This window comes from Arachis ipaensis, chromosome B09 (genome assembly GCF_000816755.2).
Source record: "Arachis ipaensis cultivar K30076 chromosome B09, Araip1.1, whole genome shotgun sequence".
NCBI lineage: Eukaryota > Viridiplantae > Streptophyta > Magnoliopsida > Fabales > Fabaceae > Arachis > Arachis ipaensis.
In genome coordinates, this window is record NC_029793.2 from 96,355,387 (window position 1) to 96,372,886 (window position 17,500).

At 37.1% G+C, this 17,500-nt stretch overlaps 1 long non-coding RNA gene across 1 annotated transcript; it reads right to left on the minus strand.

Moving 5' to 3' along the window:
- Positions 7,483 to 12,480, minus strand: LOC107619752. Its single transcript, XR_001615773.2, has 5 exons — positions 11,856 to 12,480; positions 11,574 to 11,763; positions 9,468 to 9,542; positions 9,240 to 9,386; positions 7,483 to 7,721 (listed from the first exon to the last, which is right to left on the minus strand). It is a non-coding gene; the product is annotated as an uncharacterized LOC107619752 (long non-coding RNA).

Below are 17,500 nucleotides of genomic sequence, written 5' to 3' on the forward strand. Positions count from 1 at the left end.
AAAGGATCCCAAGGCTTTGAGCATCAGTGGATAGGAGGGCCTAAAGGAATAAAATCCTGGCCTAAGCGGCTAAACCAAGCTGTCTCTAACCATGTGCTTGTGGCGTGAAGGAGTCAAGTGAAAACTTGAGACTGAGCAGTTAAAGTCAAGGTCCAAAGCAAAAGAAGAGTGTGCTTAAGAACCCTGGACACCTCTAATTGGGGACTTTAGCAAAGCTGAGTCACAATCTGAAAAGGTTCACCCAATTATGTGTCTGTGGCATTTATGTATCCGGTGGTAATACTGGAAAACAAAGTGCTTAGGGCCACGGCCAAGACTCATAAAATAGCTATTTTCAAGAATCATCATACTGAACTAGGAGAATCAATAACACTATCTGAACTCTGAGTTCCTATAGATGCCAATCATTCTGAACTTCAATGGATAAAGTGAGATGCCAAAACTATTCAAGAGGCAAAAAGCTACAAGTCCCGCTCATTTAATTGGAGCTATTTTTCATTGATAGTTTGGAATTTATAGTATATTCTCTTCTTTTTATCCTATTTGATTTTCAGTTGCTTGGGGACAAGCAACAATTTAACTTTGGTGTTGTGATGAGCGGATAATTTATATGCTTTTTGGCATTGTTATTAGTATATTTTTAGTAGAATCTAGTTACTTTTAGGGATGTTTTCATTAGTTTTTATGTTAAATTCACATTTCTGGACTTTACTATGAGTTTGTGTGTTTTTCTGTGATTTCTGGTATTTTCTGGCTGAAATTGAGGGACTTGAGCAAAAATCAGATTTAGAGGTTGAAGAAGGACTGCTGATGCTGTTGGATTCTGACCTCCCTGCACTAAAAGGGAGTTGAACGCCAGTTCTACGATGCTGTCTGGAGTTGAACGCCAGAAACACGTCACAAGCCAGAGTTGAACACCATAAATACGTTACAAACTGGCGTTCAACTCCAAGATTGACCTCTACACGTGTAACATTCAAGCTCAGCCCAAGCACACACCAAGTGGGCCCCGAAATGGATTTATGCATCAATCACTTACTTCTGTAAACCCTAGTAACTAGTTTAGTATAAATAGGACTTTTTACTATTGTATTAGACATCTTTTGATCATTTTTAGATCTCTAGACCTCCATGGGAGGCTGGCCACTCGGCCTTGCTTACCCTATGTTCACTTATGTATTTTTAACGGTAGAGTTTCTACACTCCATAGATTAAGGTGTGGAGCTCTGCTGTTCCTCAAAGATTAATGCAAAGTACTACTGTTTTTCTATTCAATTCAACTTATTCCGCTTCTAAGATATTCATTCGCACGATTAGCCGTGTTGTGACAGAGCATTTGGACCATTTTCACAAGAGGATAGGATGCAGCCATTGACAAGGGTGATGCCTCCAGACGATTAGCCATGCAGTGACAGCGCATCGGACCATTTTCCAGAGAGGATAAAAAGGTAGCCATTGACAACGGTGATGTCCTTACATAAAGCCAGCCATGGAAAGGAGTAGGATTGATTGGATGAAGACAGCAGGAAAGCAGAGGTTCAGAGAAAAGCATCTCTATGCGCTTATCTGAAATTCTCACCAATGATTTACATAAGTATTTCTATCCTTATTTTATTATATATTTTCGAAAACTCCGTAACTATTTTATATCCGCCTGACTGAGATCTACAAGGTGACCATAGCTTGCTTCATACCAACAATCTCCGTGGGATCGACCCTTACTCACGTAAGGTTTATTACTTGGACGACCCAGTGCACTTGCTGGTTAGTTGTATCGAAGTTGTGAATGAAAAACAATTTATTAAGACGTGCTTACCAAGTTTTTGGCGCCGTTGCCTGAGATCACAATTTCGTGCACCAGCAGGAAGGAGTCATTTACCCAATCTTGGACAGCCCCTGGGTCAGCCCCGTGCATGTCGTGCCCAAAAAGGGAGGAATCACTGTAGTTCCCAATGAGAGGAACGAACTAATTCCTACAAGGACCGTTACAGGATGGCGGATGTGCATAGACTATCGGAAACTCAATGAGGCTACACGAAAGGATCATTTCCCCCTCCCTTTCATGGATCAGATGTTGGAAAGACTCGCAGGACACACATATTACTATTTTCTTGATGGTTATTCAGGATATAACCAAATAGTGGTTGATCCTAGAGACCAAGAGAAAACTTCATTTACTTGTCCATATGGAGTGTTTGCCTATAGGCGCATGCCATTTGGGCTGTGTAATGCACCTGCGACTTTCCAACGCTGCATGCTTTCCATCTTTTCAGATATGATAGAGAAATTCATTGAAGTTTTTATGGATGATTTCTCGGTATTCGGAGATTCCTTTACTAGCTGCCTGAATCACCTTGCCTTGGTATTGAAAAGGTGCCAAGAGACCAATCTGATCTTAAACTGGGAGAAATGTCACTTTATGGTGATAGAAGGAATAGTCCTTGGCCATAAGGTTTCTAACCAAGGCATTGAAGTGGACAGGGCTAAAGTGGAACTTATTGAAAAACTTCCTCCACCCAGTGATGTTAAGGCAATTAGGAGCTTTTTAGGGCATGCGGGTTTTTACAGAAGGTTTATTAAAGATTTTTCAAAGATAGCCAAGCCCTTAAGCAATCTCCTTGTATCTAATACACCATTTATCTTCGATGAAACATACATGTTAGCATTTGAAAATTTGAAAATGAGGTTGTCCTCTGCTCCTATCATTTCCCCACCTGATTGGAACTTACCATTTGAATTGATGTGTGACGCATCTGATTTTGCAGTTGGGGCAGTGTTAGGATAGAGGAAAGATAACTTAGTCCATATGATATACTATGCGAGCAAAGTCCTTAATGATACTCAAAGAAATTATACCACTACTGAAAAGGAGTTGCTAGCAATAGTTTTTGCATTTGACAAGTTTAGATCGTACCTCATTAGCGCTAAAGTGATTGTTTTTACAGATCACACAGCACTTAAATATTTGTTTGCCAAGAAAGAATCAAAACCAAGACTAATAAGATGGATCTTATTGTTGCAAGAATTCAATATTGAAATCAGAGACAAGAAAGGAGTGGAGAACAAGGTAGCAGATCACCTATCCAGGATTCCTCACGATAAAGGCGGAACACCTGATACAAGTGTGAACGAGCTCTTCCCTGATGAGCAGTTGATGACAGTTCACAAAGCACCATGGTTCGCAGACATTGCCAACTTCAAGGCAACTGGGGCCTTGCCTCCAGAGATCAATAAACATCAAAAAAGGAAGCTCGTGAATGATGCAAAGTACTTTGCCTGGGATGAGCCATATATATTCAAGAAGTGTTCAGATAGAATCCTTAGAAGATGTGTTTCGGAAGAAGAAGGACGAGAGGTCCTATGAAATTGCCACGGCTCATGCTATGGAGGCCACTTTGGAGGGGAAAGAACTGCAGCTAAGGTGTTACAAAGCGGATTCTTTTGGCCCACCCTTTTCAAGGATGCCAAAGAACTAGTGAAGAGCTGCAATGAATGCCAAGGATCTGGGAACTTGCCCAAAAGAAATGAGATGCCACAAAATTTCATCTTGGAACTGGAACTGTTTGATGTGTGGGGAATCGATTTCATGGGACCATTCCCAACCTCATATGCAAACAAGTACATCTTAGTAGCAGTGGATTACGTTTCCAAGTGGGTAGAGGCTATTGCAACCCCAACAAATGATAACAAGGTGGTCATGAACTTCCTCAGAAAGAATATCTTTAGCCGGTTTGGAGTTCCACGAGCACTCATCAGTGATGGAGGGAGCCATTTTTGCAACAGACCACTAGAGGCTCTTCTCCTACGATATGGGGTAAGACACAAGGTAGCCATGCCTTACCATCCCCGAACAAGTGGACAAACTGAGATATCCAACAGAGAGCTAAAGAGGATTCTGGAAAAGACTGTGGGTGCATCAAGAAAAGATTGGTCGAAGAAGCTGGATGATGCTCTTTGGGCATACAGAACAGCATTCAAAACACCACTTGGAATGTCCCCATATCAACTGGTGTATGGGAAAGCTTGTCATTTACCACTGGAGCTGGAACACAAAGCTCTTTGTGCTATCAAGATACTAAATTTTGACAGCATTGCTGCTGGTGCAAAGAGGATCTTGCAACTGCAAGAGATGGAGGAATTCAGGTCACAAGCCTATGAAAATACCAAGATATATAAAGAGAAGGCAAAGAGAAGACATGACCTGCATCTTGAACCCAGGAGTTTCGAAAAAGGGCAGCAAGTACTCCTCTACAATTCCAAATTAAGACTGTTCCCAGGAAAACTCAAATCAAGGTGGTCCGGGACTTTTCTTGTCACAAGGGTCTCACCATATGGACACATCGAAATCATGGATGAAGGTTCAGAGAGGACTTTTATAGTGAACGGACAAAGACTCAAGCATTATCTGGGCAACATGGGAGAAAACCCCAGAGTAAAGTATCATCTCAAGTAAAGGAGGAATCGTCGAGCTAGCGACGATAAAAAAAGCGCTCTGTTGGGAGGCAACCCAACCTCAGGTAGTTTCCTTTTCATTTTTTATTTCAATAAAGTAAAGTTGTTTCCCCTGTATTGCGAGAAGCTAAGTTTGGTGTTCCACACCAAAACAATCCAAGAGTGAAAGTGTAATTCTAAGTTTGGTGTTTCACCAAAGGAATTCAGTTAGAATCACACACCACTCCTAAAGCACATTGCTAGCTCCAGTCAATCAATGGAAACCACTTAGATTTAGTTAGATTTTAGTTAATAATTGTTTTGTTAAACAACAAGATATGAGGTTCTATGCATAAATGCAAGGTTCTGTACTAGGCAAGGAACTAAGTTTGGTGTTCACACACCAAATTAAGTTCATAAGTCACAAGTATACATGCAAGTTAACTGTTTCTCGAGTGCTTTGGGAACAAGCAACTTCCAATAACTTTGTAGGAATCTTATGAGGAAATGGTGCACTTTCACCCAAGGAAGTGAGGTAGCAAAGACCAGGATGATGACAAAAAGAGGGCAACTAGAAACCATCACCTGAAGGTTATATTGTCACTTAATTCCATGTACTTAGAATGTTAAAAATTGGAAGTCCGAATGCAATCTTGATTAATAGTTACATATTAGTTTGAACCTTTTTAAATTCTATCTTTTAAAGTTTTGTGTTGAAGAGGTCTATGATTGCTAGTCTTTATGTCACTGCATCCTTGTGTTACTTACTTGTATGCTGGTCCCTTTGAATCAAATGAAAAGAGAATGAGTGTTTACAAAAGGCCAGAGTGGAGTTCATACTATGGAGTAAGTTCATGAGTTTATGGTGTGATCATAAGTTAGCTAAGTTGGTTCAACCACAAGGTGGGAGGACAACTATCTGTCATGAATACTATGCTTTGAACATACACATGAGACTAGCTAAATAACAAGATCCTAATAAGAAAAAGGGAAAAAGAAAAATGAAAGTGGAAGAATAAAAGAAAAAGAGTAAGCAATAAGGCTAGGCACCAATGGTTTTAATCTTGAAGCATGTGTCTGTGGTGTTCCTGTGTGAGGGATTTACTTGGATGAATAAGCTCTTAGGGGTGCCTTATCACTTGGTAACTTGGGTTAACTAACTCGGGATTATCAGCTGAAAGTCCACTATCAAGAGTAACCCCCACTACAGAGCATTTAGTAACCCAAAGAGGTGCTGGACACCAAGGTCTCAAGAAAGAAAATAAACAAACCATGTGCCTGTGGTGTGTATGTACGGGGGAGAGACTTGAGGAAGTAAGTCTTTAGGGGTACTTCAACACCTAGCACCTTGAACCAACTGGTTCGGGAGTGTTGGCTGAAAGCTTATTCTAAAGAGTTGCCCCCTTACAGAGCACGTTAGTGACACTTAACATTATCACTAACGTTGGGCCAAGCTCATAAGTGGCCACGTTAGTTGCCACATTAACTTAGTTAACGTGGCTTCTAACGTTAAGAAGTAAAAGAGAAGCCAACGTTAGTGACATTCACGTTTGTCACTAACGTTGGCTAAGCCTCCACAAGCCACGTTAACTTCCACGTTAACTTAGTTAACGTGGAAGCCAACGTGGAGAAAGTATATGATCGCCAACGTTAGTGACACCTAACTTTGTCACTAACGTTGGAATGAACCACACAAGCCACATTGAGCCACGTTAACTCCCACGTTAACTTAGTTAACGTGGAAGCTAACGTGAAGAAGAGAGATGATGAGCCAACGTTAGAGACATTCACCTTTGTCACTAACGTTGGAGATGGCTAGCATTGCTACGTTAGAGGCCACGTTAACCTAGTTAACGTGGAATCTAACATTAACACCACTAACGTCCTGAGCTAAAGTCCCTGCCCACTTCACACTTTCTCTCTGCAAGTAAAGCTAAGCCCAATGAAGAAGATAACTGCTTCAAACTCAAGATCCAAAGGCCCATACCCAAGACTTGGAGAGCCAACTAGAAGATCAGAAGATTAGTATATATAGGAGTAGCTTTGAATTGATTAAGTGAGATTGGAAATTGGGAAAACTACTCTCTGTATTTTACCATTCTCTGCACTTCTAGTTTTGTTTTCATCATGTATTCTCCATCTTTGCTTCCATTTTCCAGAGCTATGAACAACTAAACCCCTTTCATTGGGTTAGGGAGCTCTGTTGTAATTTGATGGATCAATACTAGTTTTCATTATTCTTCTCACTACAAAAAAAAGGTCTATGGTCACGGTGAAAAACCGTGACCATAGCTAGTGAAAAGGGTGACCATAGGTCTATGGTCACGGTTTTTGACCTATGGTCACGGTTTTTCTGCCGTGGCCTATTCTCTCGTGGCCATAGACCTATGGTCACGATTTTTTTATCTATGGTCACGGTTTCTATGGTCACGGTTGTAATGTTCAAATTCTGGCACTTTAGGCCACGTTTTTTTACCGTGACCATAGCCTTATCTATGGTCACAGTTTTCACTGTGACCATAGCCTCTATGGTCACCCCACCAAAAACCGTGGCCATAGCCTTAGCTATTGTCACGATTTTAGCCGTGACCATAGCCTCTATGGCCACCCCTCATTAAACCGTGACCATAGCCTCTATGGTCACCCCTCACCAAAACCGTGACCATAGCCTTATCTATGGTCACGGTTTTGGCCGTGACCATAGCCTCTATGGTCACCCCTAACCAAAACCGTGACCATAGCCTTATTTATGGTCACAGTTTTAACCGTGACCATAGCCCCTATGGTCACCCCTTCCTTAAACCGTGACCATAGCCTTATCTATGGTCACGATTTTTCGCCGTGACCATAGCCTCTATGGTCACCCCACCGTGACCGTGACCATAGCCTTATCTATGGTCACGGTTTTCACTGTGGCCATAGCTTATCTATGGTCATAGTTTTTACCGTGACCATAGCCTGTTTTATGTTATGAGATTTAATTTTTTTAAATCATAATCACATCCCAAAATGATGATAATCACAAAATAAATCTAAAGATGAAAAATTTGATAAATCCAAATCATAAAAGTTTCATTAAAAATTAGATATTCATTACAACACTAATCAAAATAGAGTGTAATTTATCCATTACATATAATATCGGATAAAGTCTCTTATCAAAAAGTAAAGAACACATCAAAATAATACATTTAGATAACCAAACTTATTATAAGACCCATCCCATCTTATACAGGGTGCCACAACAACTAGTCAACTCCTTTTGTCTTTACGAGTCCAAAAAAATTATCCTGTATACAAAATAAAACAAAAAATTCCTCGTAAAGAACATTAAAGAGTAGGTAAACAAAATAATCAATTAACAAATATTAATCCTAAATTAATATAAATACAAAATAATTTCTATTTTAAACTTCCTGTCTTAAAATGAGACACAATCAAGCATGTTGTGGAAAATATTTACAATGTAGCAATTGAAGATTTTACATATCAATAATTATAAAATATCTTGGAAAACACAGAGCTATTTGAAAAATCAAAGAAAATAGATACAAAAATTTTAAAATTTTTACACACTAATCACATAAATAAAGTTGATGCATGACCTCTGAAAAATAAATAAAATTAAAATTCCTAATCTATCATTAAGACAAAAAATAGTGATATCATATCATCTACATGACATTTATAAAGTGATGTGTTTTGATTGAGTGAAATCAAAATGATTTAGTAGTCCCCATATATATTTCTTTGGTAAAATTGGAATGAGAAATTTTCATGCAAAAATTTACTCTTAGTGCTTAAATTCATCACTGTTACAACTTATTATATTCACCCTTTTGTTTAGTGTAAAACCTTGCTATTACCAATTTCAGAAGAAACAAGAAATGCTAATCCCTAGGTTAGTTCAAACAACCCTAAATTCACGGACAGTCCCAACAAATAACCATCCTACAAGCATACCAAACAAGTTGTTTATTGCTGCACTGAAAAATTGAAAACACGGAAATTTTCACTGAGAACTAGCCATAAGGATTCACATTTGAGAACAAGGGAATCTGCTACTTGACTAAATTTAAATCAGAGTGAGGTCAGATGTTTCAGAAAAAGTAACTCTGGAAAACAGAAAAGAAAAAATAAAAATAGCCTAAAAAGATGCATTGAAACCTAGGATATTAAAGATGAAGAGAATAGACTGGCTTTAGAAATATAATCTCATCGAAGCGCCAATTATCATTGGCAAAGCACACAACTGGAAAGCACTACAATGCTCATATGCATCAGCAATCTAGCCTTTCCGGGTCCCAACAAAACCATTTGTCAAACTCCTTTCAACTCAATTTCAAAATCTGAACAATTTCAATATCTCAAACCATTTTCAATTTAAATTCATTTTTCTACAAATCAAGCTCATCTCCAATATTATAACCCTTTCCAAATTCCAATTCATTTCCAACAAAGTCAACTAACATCTTCTCAAACACTTTCCAACATTTTCAAACCCAAGTCATTCACAAATCTCAAATCATTTTCCGAAATCAAACTAAATCTAACATCCAATCACTTTCCAATTCTCAAATTATACTTGATAAATATTTGAATCAGAATTTTAAATTAATCCTTCATTCACTACTTCAATATCAAATAAATATTCAGAACTAGTCACAGGCAAGTAAGCAATCACATTTATTCAAAGCAGTTCAGCTCAACTCATAAGACCCCATAATCACCAAAAATATTTACTCGCCTAAATAACAATTTATAACAACTCCTAAGAACAAAATGAGTTTTAATAAAAACGTCCCTACCTCAAAGTCGAAACTCGCAAAACCAAAACGCGTCAAAAACCCCTTTTTCCTCGGCCAGCGACAGCAGCAACCGTAACCTCAGCTTTATCCACTTCCGCAACAACCGAAACAACTTGAATTGTAACATACAATAATCGAAACTCGATCCTAAGGCATTCACATCACAGGAATCTTAGTAACATATAACAAAATAGTGACTAACAGAGTTCAAAAGAAGGGATAGCTTACCAGACTTACGATTAACTGAGAACACGGAGCAGCAACTGTAACATCCCTTCCAGCAAAATACAATCTCTTGGGTTGCTTCAAGCAACATATAAATAAATATTATCTCTTGGGTTGCATTAAGCAACAAATAAGCAAACAATATCTCTTGGGTTGCCTCAAGCAACAAACAAACATCTCTTGGGTTGCTTCAAGCAACAAACAAATAAACAAATATCTCTTGGGTTGCCTCAAGCAACTGATAATCATACAATAAGTACTTTACTCTTTCTTTTTTCTTTCATAATTGCAAGTACGCAAGCGGGACAAGACCCACGCCCTTGCTAACAATCTCGTATACCAAATAATATTTTCTTAAAAGAATCATTGAAGTTATTATCATTAAATAAGCCTTAAATATTGATTTTGATTAAGTCCTTATACTTTTATAAAAATTTGGACATAATCTCCTTTAAAAATAGGACTTAGCCACCCTTACGGGTTCCTTCTTTCTCAACATTTCATCAGCCTCTTTCAGCAGTTGCCACAGCAATATATATTCTCAAAAACATTTGATAATAGTATAGAAAATCTATTTCTTAAATTCCACATCCAAAATAATTGCCAACACAACTTGGCAGCCTGATTTTCATTTTGTTTTTAAAATATCAAATGAATTCGGAATCACGCAAACTTTATATCCATGCGACCGTCTTGGATTAAGCTTTCTATTAAACTAAAAATCATAATTTTTCACTGATTCTAGCTTCGGAAATATAAGCAAAACCGTGACTGCTCTGCAGTGTTTTAAATCCAGAAGACAGCAGCAGTGTACAACATTCGAAATTTCATATAAAATCCAAATTAAATCCAACCACCTTCAAAATTTATGTGGTTAAACATAACTTATTCAAATTTCTTTCTCAATTAGTTCCAGGGTCATACCATTTTTAATGAAGGAGTTACGTAGCTTGGAAGTTAGGTAATTTTCTGCTGAAGTCTGTTTTACAAATCATTAAACATAAGCTCTTCCAAGTCCGATAACTCACTTAAAACATGGAAAACCCTGAAATTTGAATCATATATACTAAACATACTCAAATTTCATCTTCAATTGGTTGCATCTCAATATCATTCGAGAATTAAAAATTATGAAGCCTCAAAGTTACTGACTTAGAAAACAAAGCCTAACTTTTACTGCACAATACATCTATCTCTGAAAATCCAAATCTTTAAAACCACAACTCTAACCATTCTAAATTTTTATAAAATTAAAGTATTAGGACCAAAGTTTCATTTAAAATTGGTTCCATTTCAAAATTCAAACTGCAGAATTTCCAATAGAGGAATCAAGTTGCTGATGTGTTAAACGTTCTGCAGAAAAACCAGATTTGACATCCCCAATTCACAAATTCACCATAAATCATAAACTTAATAAAAAAGTCTCAAATTTACCAGTTTAGTTCCTTATATCCCAAGTTTAACCCAGGCTTGGTCTCATGTAATTCCGATCATTACGTAAGTAGTTATAGCTTTTCAAAGTTTCTGACTTCGTTTAAAATTATGCAGAAAATCAGATTTTAGAGTTCAACTTTGAAAAATCATAACTAATTCTCTAGTTGATACGAAACCTCAAAAATTGAATTTTCACAATTACACTTAACATAATTTACTTAAAATTTAAATTCTTATAATTTCAGTCACTATAGAGTTACTAAATCACTTTTAAAGTTGCCGCTTTATTTCAAGAGAACCTGATTTTCAGCAAACCATTTAGTATTCAAAATCCAACCCTTCAATACCCCTCAAAACCAATTCCAAATCAACCACCAACCAAGTTCATTAACATTACAATATACCAAATAATAGCTCAACGGCAACAAATCCAACATAACCCATTAAAATTCAGAAATTCTCAACAATTAGTCATCAAACAATTCCCAATCCATATAATCAATCAATATCACTAATCAACAATTCCAAATCACAATCTCAACCATTCCAATCACAATTTCAGCCACAATTCAATATTCACATAATCAATCAATTACTCACAGCTATTAAATCTATTTGCAGTTATTCAATAAACCTTGTAGGCAATCTTAAATTGAAATCGTTTAAACCCCCTACCTCAATTAGTCAAAACCGTCGAATTTAAACGCAATGATGCCCTTCTTTTTTCCAGTTTACAACAGCCAATGCGGCCGGAACAGCAGCAGCAGCCTCACTTCTTCTGGGGCAGCAACAACAATGACAATCGCGCCTATCCCAATCACCTCTGTAGCGGTGACATCAGTGGTTCCGGATAAAGATGATAATACTAAACAGAGACATTAACATATGCTATTGTAATCAGAACAAAATATGGTAGAGGAATAGATTCGGAAAACAGAGCATGAGCAAGAGTGTTACAGTTTTAAGAATGGAATTGGGAACGCAGGGGAAGCTGCTGTCGGGTATATCAGTGACGCCTCCCTTCAAGCTCAATGATGATTGAACTATGACGGCGAGGTCCCTTCAACGGCAGCGCTAACGGCGGTGCGCGGCGTTGGCAGCGACGACTCTAACACGGCGACAAAGGCAGAGCTTCTTCTCGGTCAGCAGCTTGCAGCTCAAAGTTTCCTCCCAACGTCTCTCTCTCATCTCTGTTCCATAGCAGCGGCCTCAACTGGCGCCAGCGGCGGACTTCACCCACGGCGATGGCGACGGCTCGAACAACAGCGACAGCACACGACGGCGCGCAACGACAACAACAAATCCCTCTCTACGCAACGTTGAATCTATGCCTCCCTCTTTCTTCAACTCGAACCTGACGATGGACTCCAAGGCAGCAGCAAGAAGCTCAACGGCGTTTGGTCTCCATAGTGACGGCGGTGAGACACTGGTGATGGCGAGCCGGACAGCAACTGGACGGTAACGTGGCGCAGCTCCCTCTCTTCCTCTCTGTGGCTGGTGTGGGTGTATTGTGCGTTAAGTGGGTGAAGGAGAAAGGGGGTGAAGGCTGCGTGTTTTAGCCTCTGAGGAAAGGGGAAAATGAGGGTTAGGTTCTCAATTTGGGAATTAGGGTTTCTAATTTTAATTTGGGAATTGGGATTAGAAATTAAGGATTTTATAAAAGAATAAAGGATAGATATGAATAGATATTTTGATAAAATTAGAGGGTAGAGAAATTTTAAAATCAAATATACTCTATTAAAAATATTTAAGAATATTATTTATCAACACATTGTTAAGTTCAACTAATTATTTTTAATTTAAATTATAAAATAAATATATTAATCACATTTTTATAAAATATAGTTTAAACTCAATACTAATTATTCAAATTAAATGATATAACTTTTTATTATTTTTCTATCACCGAAACTTTAATTTCAATTTACAAAATATCTAATTATAATAAAATTACTTAAACTTTAAGTATTTATAAAAATTCATTTAATCATTTCTCATTTAATTATCAAAACTTAATTTAATTACTTTTAATAAAATAATTTCTAAAAATAAAGTATTTAATAAATATTTAAATTGAAATTAACTCAAATAATATTTTTTTCGAAAATTATGGGTCTTACAAATCACATTTTATAAAATACGATTTTAAATCTAAAATATCGATTACCTAAATTAAATTATATTACATTTCATTATTTTTCTATCACAACTTTAATTTCAATTTCTATAAAGTAACTAATTATAAATCATTTTTTAAATCATTATTAAGTTATTAAATCATTTTTTATGTTATTAAGTTTTAAATCTTTTTTTAATTTAAAATTAATAGTATTCAACTTAATTTTTTATTTATAAAATTAAATTTAAAATTTTAATATTTAAAATAAATCATATAAAATTATTATTAGTTTTTAATTATTAAAATTTTTAAAAGATAAAATATTTAAAATTATAAAAAATACATAAAAATTTTAATTAATTCAAACTCAAATGATTAAAACTGTGACTATAGACCCCTTTAGGCCACCCAAAACCCGTGACCATAGACCTTTTTAGATCACCCTTTTGAAAAACCGTGACCATAGACACTTTTTGGTCATTGTAAAAAACCGTGACCATAAACCCCTTTAGGTCACCCTCAAAACCGTGACCATAGACCTTTTTAGGTCACCCTTCCGAAAAACCGTGACCATATACCCTTTTTGGTCACTGTAAAAAACTGTGACCATAGACAGCTTTAGGTCACCCCCAAAACCGTGACCATAGACCCTTTTAGGCCACCCCCAAAACCGTGACCATAGACCATTTTAGGTCACCCTTTTTTGAAAAACCGTGACCATAGCCCCTTTTTGGTCACTGTAAAAAACCGTGACCATAGACCCCTTTAGGTCACCCCTAAAACCGTGACCATAGACCCTTTTAGGCCACCCCCCAAAACCGTGACCATAGACCCCTTTAGGCCACCCCCAAAACTGTGACCATAGACACTTTTAGGCCACCCCCAAAACCGTGACCATAGACCCCTTAAGGTCACCCCCAACACAGTGACCATAGACCCTTTTAGGTCACCTTTTTTTGTAAAACCGTGACCATAGCCCCTTTTTGGTCACTGTAAAAAACCGTGACCATAAACCCCTTTAGGTCACCCTCAAAACCGTGACCATAGACCCTTTTAGGCCACCCCCCAAAACCGTGACCATAGACCTCTTTAGGCCACCCTCCAAAACCGTGACCATAGACCCTTTTAGGTCACCCTTTTTTGAAAAACCGTGACCATAGACCCCTTTTGGTCACTGTAAAAAACCGTGACCATAGACCCCTTTAGGTCACCCCTCAAAACCGTGATCATAGACCCTTTTAGGCCACCCTTTTTTAAAAAACCTTGACCATAGGTACTCTATGGTCACCCTTTCCAAAAAAACCATGACTATAGTTTTTTTTTTGGTCACCCTAAAAAACCGTGACCATAGAGGGACTATGGTCACGGTTTTTTACCGTGACAAAAAAAACCGTGGCCATAGACCCAAAATGTTGTAGTGTCTTCTATCTGTTCTTTTGATTTTACTTGAAAGCTTTCAATCTTCATCCAATTGGACAGTTATCTTGGAAAAGAAGTTATTCAAACTTGGATCTCTTCTGAACCTTGAAAGAGGAATGAAGAGATCATGCTAGAAATGTTTTCTCATGCTGGACCAAATTGGGTTTGGATGGATATGTGACTATAATCCTCTCAATACTTGATTTGGGAAATGCATGTGGTATAATCAGTGACCATACTTCATCTCTTCTCATGAGCAATTGACCAAGGAATTGGCTATTGATCAAGATTTGAGAGATCGAATTACAAGGAATTGTAATTCGATCACTTAAGATTGCCAAGGAGATCAATGAATGCATTGGTTGAGGAAGAGATGAAAATGAAATTGATCCGGAGAATGCAACATCTCCTGAGCTCAATGAACTCCCCATTTCTGATCTTACCCATTCTCTTTAATTTCTGTCATTTACTTTTATGAGCAATTACCCCATTCCCATTTACAATTCTACAATTTACTTTCTGTCATTTACTTTTAGCTCTTTATTTCTAGCATTTGCTTCTTCTGTTATTTACCTTCCCGCCATTTTATTTTTTGCAATTCTCAACTCAAATACTGATTCGCTCAACTAGAACATTCCTCTAATTAAAGTTGCTTGATCAATCAATCTCTGTGGGATTCGACCTCACTCTATTGTGAGTTTTTACTTGACGACGAATTCGGTACACTTGCCGAAGGAAATTTGTCACGAGACAAGTTTTCCGTGCATCAAGTTTATGGCGCCGTTGCCGGGGATTGATTGTGCATCAACAATGATTAAATTGGAAGATAACTAGATTGAGCATTTTTGTTTTGTTTGATTTAATTTTCTGTTTGAGTAATTTACTTTAAGTTCTGGTTAATTTCTTCCCTTCCCCCTACCTTTTCAATTTTCTTTGTTATTTACAATTCAGTTCACTAACCCACTAACTGTTTGATATATTGCATCACTCATACTAACAGTAATTCTAACAGAATACTTTCTGCATTTATTTTCCTTGCTTGTGCTTTGTTGGTTGTATGATAGGGAGAAGAAGCGGGGCTTCAACTTCCTTTGATTCTGAACCTGAGAGAACCTTCTTTAGATTAAGGAGGGAAGCAAGAGGAAAAAGAGTGGTTGGTGCTGAGAAAGAGGAGGAATCCTTTGTTAGTTGATACATAAACACCACATGTACTTAACAATGATATTGTCATTAGTACTCAGAGCCTTCAGCTTTCTCATTCTTTCCCTTTTTCTTTCTTGCTTTAATTTACAATTGCTTTTTCAAGGTTTTCATGATTTTCAAAAGATTTCACAAAATGCACTAGATAGAAACTTCAACTAAATAAAATCCAATGCCATTGAGCAACAATTAATCATACTAGCTTTCCAAAACTTGTATGCATATGCTAACTTCTTCTTTAATTCCTTGTTTGTTTATGATCATGATGCTTTATTGCTTTTGAACTCACAAAACTTAAGTTGGTAGTTATAATGTCACAGCAGCATGTTAGAAATCAGTAATCAAACTATGCTTATTCATACACACATGCATACAGATAATATAAAGACAATCATGCAATTTAAAGTGCTGGAAACAAAGGAGAGGAAAAGGAACTTTACAACCTTGTAATTCATCTTCTCTATTGTTGTCCTTTTCCTTCAATTCTTCCCTTTCCCTTGCCAAACTCAGAATGCTTGCTCATCCTCAAGCAACAATTAGAACAATGGCTATGGGGCTAAGATGGATCATGAATGTCTTACACATTGAAATATTAGTAGCACATGTGTTTTAAGCAAGCAAAATTAAAGATAAAAATCAAGGCACAAAGGACAGAGACATTGTGATTGCATAAATATGAAGGTGTGCACAATACATTGCATAAAAGATAAGTGGCACACCAAATTTAGTGTGACACTTTCACTTGGAATTAATGCAAGTATCTTGTAAGAATTGGAACCAAATTTTGTTGCATAGCAACACCAAACTTAGAATGCAATCATATGTCAATTTATTTGAATTAAAACTAAGCAAATGAAATTGTTATTTGTTAAGTACAATCACTAAACCAAGAATCTATCATGAATAAGGATCTCTTGGTGATGTACTAACAAAGACAGTTAATAAGCAAACTAGAGGAAAGTATTAAAAAAATAGAAAAATAACTAAAGCAAGTAGAATGAAAAAGTGTTAAATCAAAAGAGAAAAATAAAACTGCAGAGGCATTGTGATTATACAAACAAGTGGTGCTGCTGGATGACTTGCATAGAAAATTAAGTGGCACACCAAACTTAGAATCTTAGTGTGACACTTCCATGTAAAATTGATGCAATCATCCATGAAGATGAAAAACAGTTTGTTGCAGGGCAACACCAAACTTAGAATGTAACCATATGCCAATTTATTGAATTTAAACAAAGCACATAAAGAAAACAAAGCAGAGAAGAAATGTTACCTACGGTTGGGTTACCTCCCAACAAGTGCTCTTTTAGTGTCATTAGCTTGACATGTTGTTCTTCACTTTCTTCCTCTTCTTCCAGTTTGTTAAGAGGAATGACCTCAAAGGGGGGAAAGATTCAGCTAGTGTCCCTTGTCTTGGCCTTTCCTCAGCAAGCTTCCTTTTGTAAATAGCTTGATTTAGCTTGCTTGCTAGATTTGGGACAGAATTGGTGTTCTTGCTAGTTGCCTTCACTTATTTGGATTCAAGACTTGGTTGCTGTGTGATTATTGGAGTCTTGTATTCATCCAGAGCCTTTTGAATTGGTGGTTCCATGAGCTTTTGCTCTATGTACTTCTCTGCTACACTTGAGTTTGGAATTCTTTGGTTGTCTTTCTCACTTTCTTGCTCTTCCACTTCCTCCCTTGCACTCAACATTTGACTTAATAGCTTTTTCATTGAGGAGGTTTGTTGATCTTCCCAACATTTCTTCATTTCCTCTTCATATCTTTTAATCTCAGAGTCAATTGTTGAGACTTTTTGGTCCAGGGGAGTTTGAGGAGGTTGTGAGTGTTCAGGTTCTCTTGTCATCTCAAGTGTAGTTTCAGG